The 12886-nt window shown below is 40.5% G+C and overlaps 1 protein-coding gene across 17 annotated transcripts in view; it reads right to left on the bottom strand.

Moving 5' to 3' along the window:
- The window catches only part of MBNL1 (muscleblind like splicing regulator 1), a 248237-nt gene extending 238839 nt beyond the window's left edge, over positions 1-9398 (bottom strand). For 3 of the 17 annotated variants that reach the window (XM_042458832.1, XM_042458835.1, XM_042458836.1), the window contains exon 1: positions 8843-9390. The gene's annotated coding sequence lies outside the window, so the exon portion shown is untranslated. Of the gene's footprint in view, positions 1-7662; positions 7838-8842 lie in introns of those variants that run through there. The other 14 variants (XM_042458827.1, XM_042458833.1, XM_042458834.1 and 11 more) reach the window with 8 other exon arrangements.
- Positions 9399-12886: the final 3488 nt, after the last annotated feature.

The following is a 12886-nucleotide window of genomic DNA, read 5'->3' as shown; positions in this document are numbered from 1 at the left end:
GATCACACAATTCTAGGGATGTTATTCTTCATCTTGAAGCATCAGGAAAATTTTATAATTTTCTTCCCATTACAAGAAAGTCTTCAGAAAAACAAGCAATTTTCAAAGACTATTAGCAATTTGGGACTTATTCTGAGCAAGATGTCCACATAGTTGTTTTGCACAGAAAAACATTTTTGTGTGTATGTTCAGAAAATATTATCAGTGAAGGAAATAACATGTCCATGTAGAGCTACTTTTTTTCGTACAGAAAATATTGTTTTCTATGCAAATTACTCATGTGATAATTTTTCACAAAGTCCCCAAATACAGTATTTTGTGAATAAATATTATTTTCTGTACAGAAATATTTTCTGCATAGAAAATGCTGTTTTCTTTGCAGAAAGCACTGTTTTCTGGAGAATACAACAGTGTGCGTGTGTATTTTGCACAGAGTAAGTCCAGATTTGCAAAGATTTTAATCAGTCTAGTATTTTTTTCCTCAGGGTTTCTCGACACTGAAAAGAAAAAATATTGTTGCTCACTATTTTGCAAATATTATTTTCATCCTCAGGAAAAACGATGGCTAATATTCAAATAAATGCAGTGTAACTCCAAATACTTGTTTGTTTTCCCTGTGGGGAGGAGGAGGGGCTCACACTCAATATTCAGTGTTCCTCTGAGAATATATTTACTGAACAGGCCCCTAAATTCTCTGCTTCTCATTGTATAATTTTATGTCAGATCAGCATGGGTTAATTAACTATATTTCTATGGGCTCCTCTGTTCCATATACAGCTTACATTGACATGAAAGAGAAATATTGTTCCAAGCTGTCAGTGGAACAGAATCCCAAGGACCCTTTCAATCCTAAAAGAGAAACTACAGTATACTCCAGATCACTATGGTGCTCACAAGAAAACAAACTTTAATGGGCCAAACTATTTATCATTTAAGAAAATGTTTGGAATCTGACAGGTAAAAGAAGAAAGCAGAATTAAACTCCCATATTTCAGATATAAAAAATGGGGGAAAGAGGAAATCTTTCCAAATAGATTGTACTAGATTTGGTTGTGACCAACCGTGACTGCTTTCTAAAAATATGGCACAGTTTTAAGGAAAAAAACCTCAAGCATCGTAAATAATATATAGAGCAAAGCCTGACTGCAGTATAGTGAACTGTTTATGATCTCTGGAAAGAGTAATTTTTAATGTACTGTAATTTTTATTTTTAAGAACACACAAGAAAAGAAATACATGAACTATGCCTGGTGATAATAAATGCTGCTGAGCAACTGTTTTAAAGCTAAAATGCATGACTATTCCATTTTCTCTTTTTTCCACTCCCTAACTGACTTAAGAACGACCATAATACAGAATGTTGTATGTTGTTATTTTATTTTTTAAGTACATCTAAATAGCAATAATATGATATTCTGGTCCTCAAGTGATGTTAGATCCTGCACACAAAATCAGATGAATTTTTTCTCCTGTATTTCCCTTGCATCTCTCTATTAGATTTCTTAACAGACGTCCACATCTAAGCATATAAAACAGAAAGGTGTAGATGTATTTACACTTACAAAGTATGAAATGGTTGCTACTGTTGTATTCCCAAAAGAAAGCAGTACAATGTTAAGACTTCTTCTTTCAATCACAGCCTGTTCTGTGCAATGATCTATTTCTTCTGAGAATCTCAAGTTTCAACCCATAAATTAAGTATCATCCCAGCAACCCAAAATAGTAGCCACAGCATAATGCTGTTGTTGCTTGATACTAGTTCATAAGCCCACCAGACACTGAAAGGTAAAATCCATCCTTACCTAAACAATTTGCACTTTTCTCTGCCATGGATATCCTAAAAACAATATCAATCGTTATTTCACTCCCATAATACTAAGCACGTATTTAAAGGAATTTTCTTTGCTCCCAGTTGTGGTATGTAGTGAAGGAATCTCTAGACATTTTGGACTACAACTTTTATTACCACTTACCACTAGCTATGCTACATACAGCTGTTGTGAGTTAAAGTTCAAAGTATCTGGAGAGCCAAAGGTTTCTCACATTTGCAGTATAATGTAACTGGGAGTGAATTATCCAGTGATAAGGTGGTAGTAGATGACCTTGGGTTTCTCCTGCCAATAGCACAACTTCCACTGCATAGACCAGAGGTGGGAATTATTTAGCCTGTGTGTGGTGGTCAAGATTCACCTAAAACTAACATTTAAAAAATACTGATGTAAACATCCACTTTTTCAGGTAAACAAATCCTCCAGGGGGCAGGTTTAGCTCTTAAACACTATTTGAGGCCTATCCCACTCTAAAGAAGCTAAAAACACATCTTCTAAGTCCTGAAAATGGTGTTGGTGTACATACAGGATCAGCAAAACATAGGTGTCTACATTTGTTCGTCCCATCATACACTATGGCCAACTTTACATATGTATACTGCTGACTGCAACAGCAAGTAATTAGCAAATATAATCAACAACAATATGCCCAAAGCCAATTTGTATTCTTTGTGAAGGCATGCATAGTGTCCTTGAGCATGATCCTAACTAACCAATATAACAAAGAACACCTGAGGTGATACTAGGGCCACTGATACTGTGCAGTATCCAAATCACTTCCAGCCTAAACACATTGGGAATTTACGTTGGAAATTACTCTCCCTCTCGCCTAACCTTCTGGTGACACTGTAAACATATTTCTGAGTAGGTCTCGTTTTGGTGTACCTCTCCTCTCAGCACATATACCTTTTCTGACTTTTTAAAAACTCTTCTGAAGACAGGTATTAGGCAGAAGAGCATTTCTGCCGAATGCATTGGCAGATCTTTGAGATGAGATGGCAGAAGTTCATTCCTGCTGTCAAAAAATACTTGTGCTTAATCCTTACAGCTAGTGCACCACTGAATTAAGACTACATGTTCTATGCACAACAATGTGGCTGATGGATTTCCTTTCCTACAGTTTGTGCCATGTCAGATGTATCTCTACTCATTTTACTAAAAGCTTGATTGACAGTGTGCTCTGATCAATCCTCTCTCACCCAGGAGCTTGGAAGTCCATCAATATTGCAAATGCAATGTCACTTTGCTTAGCTATGAAAGGTGACATTTGAACCACTCCCTTCTCCTTCTGTGTCATGTCTTTTTAGATTGTAAGCCTGAGGGCAGGGAACCGTCTAACTAAAAAGATTGCATGTACAGCGCTGTGTAAATTTACAGAGCTTCATAAATAAAGGTTAATAATAATAATAATAATAATAATAATAATAACTTCTAACCCTTGGAAAGTGAGTTATCCAATCTTTCCCACATCCCTGTGGGAGGAGCCCTTAGAGGCCTAGCACATAATAAACCTCACAGTCACCCACAAGGCTTATTGAAAATATCATGGTTGCCACTTTGAGGGAAAAAAGAGGGGGCATTTTTTCCCTTTTCTTAAGCTCCCCTGAAAATGTTTTATTATAAGGTGCCCTACAAACAGAAAATTGCAGCTATGGGGGCTATTAGATGTCATGTGAGAAATCTCAGACAAAACTGCAGCAAACAGCAAATAGTATATTTTGAGGAATAAAACTTTATATCAAATCTAAACAGTATGCAATGCACAGGACAGCTTTGCACCTTGAAAATGCAGCTCTCACTTTTACTTCCAATCCCCCACAAGTGTATTCATTCATTTCTTGGGGTGGGGAGCTGTGCCACCCTTTGGTAGCCATATTTTTCAGGGCTGTTTACAAACTAAAATATAAAATGTATGTAACAAACAAACAGATCATGGAACTGAAGTATTCAAAAAAAATGTATCAGCTGACATCTAAAGAACTGCATATTGTATCTAGCGCTCCTTCCATGAAGAGGCTCAGGCTGAGTTTTTACTTTTCAAAGAGCAGTGCATCTCTTAACACTATACAGCAACCTGCTTTTGAAACAAAAAGCTTTCAAAATAGTTTATCAAATTACTGCTATAGATGGTCAGATTTGCAGAGAAAGAATTTTCTTTTTTTAAAAATTACCATTGGGCAGATTCTATCAAGAATTCTTAAAGTTCTCTGGATTCTAGCCATTAACTCTGAATCCAGCAAAAGCCGAAACAGTATCTTACAGAGATATTTCTAAGCCAAAGAGTCTGAACTGCTGATCTAAACTGAAGGATCCCATCACACCTTTCTGTTGTGTAAACATAACTGGGCCACAGAAAACCTGTTCAGCACAAGAGCCCAGTGATGACCAAAGGCAAATCACAATCAGTGCAAATTAAGCCAGTGGTAAAATTTCTATCACATAACTGTCAAATATGTGAGGTACACATATGTGAGGCAAAATGACTTGAACTTCAGATTTACAAAATAATTTACTAAATTCTTCATCAAACATCCAGTTTAGAAGGAGATTTTACAAGATCACGTCAACCTTAACAAAATGAGCTAGCATGGAAACATTTTGTTGTGTTGTGCTCTGGCTTTAATAACACAAAAAAGAACTGTTTAGCAGAAAATAATTATTCTAAATAATAAAATGAAATCCAATTAGGATGGCTGTTGTATTTATAAAATATGTATATTTTAGTCTTAAATTTTCTTTGTATTGATACAGTAAAGATAGTAATTATCTTCAAATCACAAAACTCACTTTTGTTGTTTCCAGGGTCCCCCTCCCTAGTTGTTTAAAAGTCATATAATACAAAAGTGGCCTCCCAAAGATAAAGCAGATCTGTGCCAGGAGCTCAGTTTACAGATTAGCTGACACTTTAGCTCCAAAAATTTTGTGATAGTTCAGTCAGCAAGGTTTTAAAATCTCTACATGGCAGATGAAAGTTCGAATCCCTTCTCTGACGTGGATTAAATGGGTGGCCTTGAGAAAATCCCTATCTTTCATCAGATTTTTGTTAAGCATGTATGGGAACTTATCTGAAACCTCAAGATAAAATAGGGAAAGGGGGGGGGGGACTAGCCTCGGGCAGATACATGTAATTTTTAAGACTTCTATCAAATTTTCTCATGAATTGTGACTTGAAACAAAACCATAATTTAGCAACTCTTCCTGTTCTTTCATCCCACTCACCTCACCTACCCACCCACCCACCGACTTCCAATCTTGTCCTGGCTAGCAATAACTCTGGATTCCCAGAATGTTTGACTCAGGGCATCCAAAGTTTCCATTACACAGCTTTTTACTTTGTCAACTAAAGCTAGTGACTATAGTCCTAGGTATCACAGTAAACCATATTTCAGGGGTGGGGAACATATTGTCCCTTTAGATCTTGCCTCCATAATGCTTCACCACTGGTTATGCTAGGTAGATCTGATGGGAGGTGCACTCCAACTATATCTAGAGGGCCACATAATGTTCTCAGGTCATAGCATGGTTATTTCTCACTAACTGGAAAAGAAAAAAGGGAAAGCATAAAAGCCCAAGGAGAGATTAAAGAAAAGAAAGAAAAACCCAACCACTCTACCACTGCTGCTCAAAGTGTGGTCTGTGGATTGGTGTTGGCCTGTACTTTATTGACTGCCACTTTGCAGCAAGTTTCCAGGAAAGGAATAGCTGGAGTGAACTGGTACCAACATGATGATGGTCCCTGGCCTGGGGGGAGGGGGACTTTACCAGTCCTCCACACTAGATAGTTTAAAAACAATGATCCAGATAATGAAACTATCAGATGGAATAAGAGAATCTGATGTCTGAATTAGGCCAACACTGCAGTGTTGACTTTGTTTAAAATGGGACTCTAATTTAATGTGCTCTTTCAATGAAAACACTTTCAAGTATACTGATATAATTAAGTAAAAACACGCATCTTATCTTCTGCATACAGTTAATTTGTGTACAGGTGTCTTTGAGCTTTTTGTGTGTGTTTCCCAGTTGTGTACTCTCTCACTCTATCAGACCGTATTAAGACATCTTATCTATTTTGTTCTTCTCTGCTCCTGTCTTTATTATCTAGATGCTTGACTTATCTGCTAAATTACCAGGCATTTGTGTTTTTTCAAAGGATAAGAGAACCCCCAATTGCCACAGCAGCAACACAGCCAAATGGTTCTACTATCTGTAAAATCTCACAGCACATATTTACTCATCTACTCAAAAATAAGTCCCATTAAGTTCAATAGGACTTACTGTCAGGAGGTTGGTACAGGACTGCAGTCTAGCATACCTTCAAAATCATCCAAAAAAGATTTAACGTTATATTTAATATCCAAAGACAGCAGTAGTAGCTATATGCCCCAGAGTCATTTTTAGACTAGACAATGATGTCTACAAGTCTGGCTTTTCTCATCCGTCTCCCCGAATGGCCTTTCTCCAATCTTCTTTAGTCATGGTGGGTCAACTGCAGATTTTGCAACATGACTGCTCAGTCTCCTTTTAAAGCCAATGAAAATGCAATAAACAACACCATTCCCTCAACATTCTCACATCTTAACTCCAAATCCCATTATTTCCTGTGGAAACAATCTACTATTTCAATTGTTTCCTTTTCTTGTTATATATTCAAAAAATTGACTACATATTTTCTTTTTTTATATCAAATTACAGCCGGGCTGGCAACATATGTTTTAAATATATAAATAAGTTGTCATGCATTTGGAGGAATGAGACCTATCGTGGAGATTTTCATATATATATATATTTTTTATTGAAAAGTCAAGATATTCTAAAAAGCTATAATAACTGAAGACACTTATATACAGTACTTATAAGTAAGGCTGTGTACCAGTACAATATGAATGCAGAATTCTAGAGACAGAGAGAGAGAGAAAGAGAGAGAGAAATTTCTACAGTCTCCTCATAGGTCTAGACACCTGCCAAACTGTCTCCAGTTCAACAGTATATGTACTAAAAATGGTGTAATACAGCCTCCTCTCTAAACTTTGTTTTCTCTGCCAGTTCTGGTCACAAAACAGAACCCACATCTGCATCAATTTGCTTAAAAAATCAGAAGCTCTGAAGCGAGTAGGGAGCAAACCAGATTGTCTAAACTAACTGTGCCAAAAAAAACTACTGTTGAGACAACAGCCTACACTGCACCATAGTCGACATTCCCCTAGAGAAACCTAAATCGTAATATTTTCTTAAGATACAGTCTGATTAACACAGTGTTGCCCTTTAAAGAATACACAACTTGTTCTTTCTCAAATCTCAGAAATAAAAAAAAAAGAATTAAAGACACAGGTTTTATAAAGCACAGGCATTTAAATACAGGCTTGATCAGATCTAAAATAGGTAACGTGTCATATCACACTGCAGCTTCTAGACGCCCTCTTGTACAGGTACTTGGGTCTTTTCTGTGTGCTCTCTTGTTTGTTTGTTTTGTTTTGTTTTTTCCTTTATTGATATCAAAATGCCAGACATTTTTATTCTGTTTATCTGATAGAAATAACACTTTATTTTTCCCCTGTAGGGGTACCCTCCCACTCTGTTAAGTCGGGCCAAAGACACCCTGGAACCGAAATACAGCGCTTCCCCATATAAGGAAGCGCCACGAAACACACCACACGTCATTTCTGTGCAGTAGGCAAGGAATTAAAACTTCTCAGCAAGCGTACTGGGCTCACATTCTCAGAAAAAGAAAATAAAAGGGGGGAAAACCTCAAAGTGAGACAGCACACTGAAATCAATGGATGAGATCCTTCCCCATTCCCCAGACCCACATGCGCTCCCTAAAGGGGATCCTTACTGGCAATCCTTGACAGGGGCCAAGGTGAAGCTGGCAGGTCACACGCCACAATAGATCTGGTGGAGAGAACTGCAGTACTGATCTATGAAGCGATATGAAATTGGAAGATGAGATGGAAAGGGGGGTGTAAAGAAAGTAAAACCTCTCCCTTAACTCTCTCCTATGTGGAGTTGGGTGCTGGTCTATAATAAGAGAGGGCCCTGCATGCAGCAAGGCAGGTTGAGGGGTAATTTAAGCCTGGAAGAAAGGTCAACGGGTGACAGGGGACCAAGCCATGCACCTGTTTTAGCCGGTGTCTTCCCTCTGTGTGTATGTTTGTGTGCAGACTGCCAAACTGTAGAGCAACAAACACACAGGCACACCACAAACACACGTAGACAACACATCCAGGCAGAGAGGAAGCGGAGGCTTTTTAAGCAGAACTGCAGCTGCCACCTTCTGCTTTCTTTTTTTTAAGAGGGCGGGTGACAAGGAATCCTAGGTGGCATCCGCACTGGTGCAACAATCTGATTAGACACCACTTTGAACAGCCATGGCTCCAGGCTGTGGCATCTGGGCATGGCAGTTTGTTGTGGCTCCAGAGCTGCCACCTTCTGCTCTCTCTCTTTTAAAGAGGGCGGATGACAAGGAATCCTAGGAGGCACCCACACTGGTGGCACAATCCAGTTTGACACTGCTTTGAACTGCCATGGCTCCAGGCTGTGGCATCTGGGAATGGTAGTTTGTTGTGGCACCACAGGTTTGACCGCTGACACTGCTTTGAACTCCCTTTTAACCTCTGGTGCCACAACAAACCACCATTCCTAGATTCCACAACCTGGAGCTATGGCAGTTCAAAGTGGTGTCGAATTGGATTATTGCACTAGTGTGGATGCAGCCCTAAACACTTCACTGTAAGCGCACTTCCTCCCTGCCCAAGCTCTGTGTGTATTTGTGTGGTGTGTGTGAGTGTGATGTGTGTGTGCGTGTGTGTGTTTCATCTCTAAGCTGAAACAATGTATCTTTTCCCTTCTAAAAATGATATCTAAAAGGATTGTGGCAAAGCATGGAGATCTGAGGAAGGAGAGGAAGGGAAGAAGGGAGGGGGGAACTGGATAGAGAAAAATGAAAAGGAAGGAGAAAGCCACGTTAAGCCTGAACCAGAAGAAGCAGCAGCAGAAGGGGAAAAAGCTCCTCTTACCTCTCACATTTCTTTCCAGAGGCAACCATCAGATCGTGGACGGATCGACCAAGGCATTGTGGGGAATTCAGGAGAGGATGATCAGATCAAAAAGAAAGAAAGAAAAACAAACCAAAAAGAAAAAAGAAAAGAAAAGGCGTCTGGAAGAGAAGGAGGGAAAGTACCCACTTTAGGGGGGGAGGGGGAGAAGCAACACGCCACCCAGAGAGGGGGGAAGGGGAGGGAGGAGAGGAGGAAGGCAAAGGAAAGGGAAAGGGAAAAGGAAGAAAGAATGAAAGAAAGAATGAAAGAAAGATGGGACTGGCCCCTCTCTCGTCACAGCATTGCGCTCGTAGCCCGCCCCCCCTTTTCATGCAGCTGCAATGCAACAAAAATAAATAAATAAGGGTGAGAGTAGTAATAATAATGTTAATAATAATAGTAAAAGGGGGACTACGCTGCTGTGGCGGCGGCGGCGGCTGCTGTTGCTGCGCCCCGCGCGCTCTTCTCGGGAATAACGCCTGGTTTCCTGCCCTCCCTCCGCAGCAGAAGCCTCGGCAGGAAGCAGCGCCTGGCTGCTGCTGCTGCTGGGCGCCCTCCTCCTCCTCCTCCTCTCGCTCTCTGGGGAGGGAAGCAGGCAAGAATGCACCAGGACCAGCAGGCAGGCAGGCAGGCAAGGAGAGGCCAGACTCAGATACACTTTAGACAGATACACACACACACACACAAAACAGCCTGGCTGAGAGAGTAGAAGAGGGTGGCTTGTTTTAAAAAATATCATAGATGTGTATATATATATATATATATATATATATAAAAACCAGCCACCTTCTTTTTAAAAATATTATATATAATACATTATTTTGAAAACCAGCCACTCTTTTTAAATATATAATATTATACATATATACATATACATATATACACACACAGTATACATAAATATTATATATATATATATATATTCGATTATGTTGAAAAACCAGCCACCATATATATATATATATATATGCACATACAGAGAGAGAGAGTATATATATAAATATTAAAACCAGCCACCCTCTTTTTTAAACCCAGCTGCAGAGAGCCCTTGTAGCACCTTGGAGACTAACAGAAAGAAAGAACTTGGCAGCATGAGCTTTCCTAGACTCCAGTCTACTTCTTCAGATGCCATGCTCAAAATGGAGGAGATTGGAGAATTCCTCCTGGACAGAAGGCAGAAATAGAGAACAGGTCCTGGAAAAGGCTGGGTGACTAGAGGTCCTCCTTTCCCAGGGCACATTCTACTTTCCTTCTGTCCAGGAGGAATTTCAAAATGACTATGAAGCAGAGGTTTACATTTCTAAGAGTGTTTTTTTTTAACTTAGGGGGACCAGGGGTCCTCCTTTTCCAGGACCTGTCCTACATTTCCAACTTCTGTCCAGGAGGAATTCCCAAAGGCCCTCCATCTTGAGCAGGACTAAGAAGCACAAGTTGGCATTTCTGTGAGGGTTTTTCGCTTTTAGACATGCCCTACATTCCCTGGGAAGTACCTCCATTTTTGGCAGGGCCTGGTCCTCCTTTGCAGTTCTAGCATCTTTCAAGAAAGAAAGAAAGGTTTGTCAATATCAGAGGTGGAAAAAGTCCACTGCTTCCAATGCATTGTAACTGTTGTTGCCAGAGACTGAGGAGACGTCTGTAAGGTTAAGACCAAGGATTTAAACCAGCCGGTAGACTTCCCAGTAATGCTACTTAAAATCCACTATAATGCTACTTAAAATCCTCTACTAATTCACTGTACTTGAAGGCTAGGCTTGTCCCCTCGGTTCCAACAGATATTATAGGCATCCCCTTTGGATCCCATGCCAGTTAAAAAAGTGGGCTATACACTCAATAATAAATGACATTAATCTCAGAGAGTCCCAACCATCCCAGTCCTGCATAACATAACCTCTTTCTGATTTTAGGTTTCCTGTCTGAAGAACTTCTGGTGCCACCATTGCATTTCAACCCAACTGCCCATCTGGCCAAATAGGAAATGAGAGGATAAACTTGTACCCAGGGTGATCGTATGTCCTCCTTTTCCAGGACATATCCTACATTTCAATCTTCTGCCCAGGAAGAATTTCAAACTGTCCTCAATTTTGAGCATGACTAAGAAGCATGAATGTATATTTCTATGAGTGTTTTTTCTAAGTGCAGGGATATTGCTTAGTTGCTATCTTTTTAAGTACAGGGATACTGCTTCTTATGGAGGAGCTCCCCATCCACTGTTGGAAAGAACTGCAGTTTTCTTTGTGTGCCTTCAAGGTGTTGTGGATTCATGGCAACCCTAACGTGAACATATCATGGGGTTTTCTTTCCAAGATTTGATCAGAGGAGGTTTGCCATTGCCTTTCCCTGAGGCTGAGAGCATATGACTTGAGAGTTTATCACACAGGAAGAATTTCTCTTAATTTCGAATGAAAAGAAAGTGGGGCCAGAACACATTCATGTGACTTCGCTAAATTAGCAAATTTACATGAATTCGAATTGTATTCGAACTGACTTCCCATTGCCCAAAAATAGCTTGCCATTGCCCGAAATTGCGTGTGGTAGTCTAATAACGTGAAACCCCATGATTGCATTCAGATTGCCATTGGATTGTACTTCCAATTTCCCTTGTCTGATAAACTCCTTGGTGGAGCAAAGAATCAAACCCTCATCACCAGTCTCACAGTCCAACACTCAAACTACTAAATCACACTGGCTTTTGAGAGAACTACTACAACTCCACAATTGAGTGTCTGAGCACAATGGATAGTTTTCCAGCCATAGACAGGCAACAGAAGGCCACTCTTCACAACTTTGCTAACAGTTTTCTAGGGAAGTCGACATACCTTTCTTTAATTATTTTGACACAGAGATTGTAAGAGTGTTTGAGCATCTCCAGTCAACTGTGTGGCACTTATTTACATGTAAGAATCGATCATTACTGGGAAAGCAAAAAGGTGGGGTTTGGAAGTTGTTTTTTTAAGATTGGGAGGAAGCAGATTTTATATGCTGGCCAATACAGCTATGTATCTACATTTGCATTACAGACAGAGAAAATGCAAATTTTGATTTCAAATATCTTGTTTGTGAAAATGTCATTAGATGGTCTGATTTAGCACCAGTATTCTGTACAACAAACTTGGTACTTGATTTCTTGATTCATGGGCGGGTTACAGACCGCCCATTTGGGGCGGTCTGTACCCGCCCCTTTCCCCGGTGTATCGGGGCCTCAGCTGCCAGAACGGCAGCCGCTGAAGCCCCGATCCGCCGCTTTTCAGGCTGCGGGGAAGCGGCAAAACACCGCTTCCCCACAGCCTGAAAAGGGGTGTCCTTGGGGCTTCAAGCCCCAAGGACACCCCGCAGCAGCGGGGAGAAGGAGAAAGGGGCCCCTTGGCCCCTTTCTCCCTTGCTTCGCTGGACGCAGCCGTCTGAAGGCTGCGCCCAGCGATGCAAAGCAGTGCCGCAAACCAGGAAGGAACTCCGAAACGGAGCTCCTTCCTGGTCCGCGGAAAGGGCGCACTAAGCGCCCTGGCGTGGACCGATGACGTCACGTCCGCGCCGCCCCGTATAGAGGCGGCACGGTCGTGACATCGTCATGGCGGCCCCCATGTGGAAGGGGAGCCGCCATTTTGTATGGACTCAGTCCGTACTAGGGTTAGGGGGGTGCGGAAGCACCGCACCTTCCTAACCCTAGTACGGACTGACTCCGTATTTTCATGGCGGTGTGTAACCCGCCTTTATTCAATCCCATTGGAACTTTCAGATTACATGTGATAATTGGAAGTAAATGATATCAGTCACAGGGTTCACTTAGAGGACAAATGTACAGTCAGCCCTTGTTATACACGGATTTTTTATACATGGATTCAAGCATACATGGTTTGAAAATGTTTAAAAAAAGTATAAATTTCAAATATCAAACCTTGATTTTCCATTTTTATAAAGGACACCATTTTGCTATGTAATTGTATTTAATGGGATTTGAACATACATGGATTTTGTTATACACAGGGGACCTTGGAACCAAACCCCAGTGTATTACAAGGGTCCACT

This window comes from Sceloporus undulatus, chromosome 3 (assembly GCF_019175285.1).
Source record: "Sceloporus undulatus isolate JIND9_A2432 ecotype Alabama chromosome 3, SceUnd_v1.1, whole genome shotgun sequence".
In the NCBI taxonomy this organism is placed as follows: domain Eukaryota; kingdom Metazoa; phylum Chordata; class Lepidosauria; order Squamata; family Phrynosomatidae; genus Sceloporus; species Sceloporus undulatus.
This window is presented reverse-complemented; position numbering and strand designations above follow the sequence as displayed.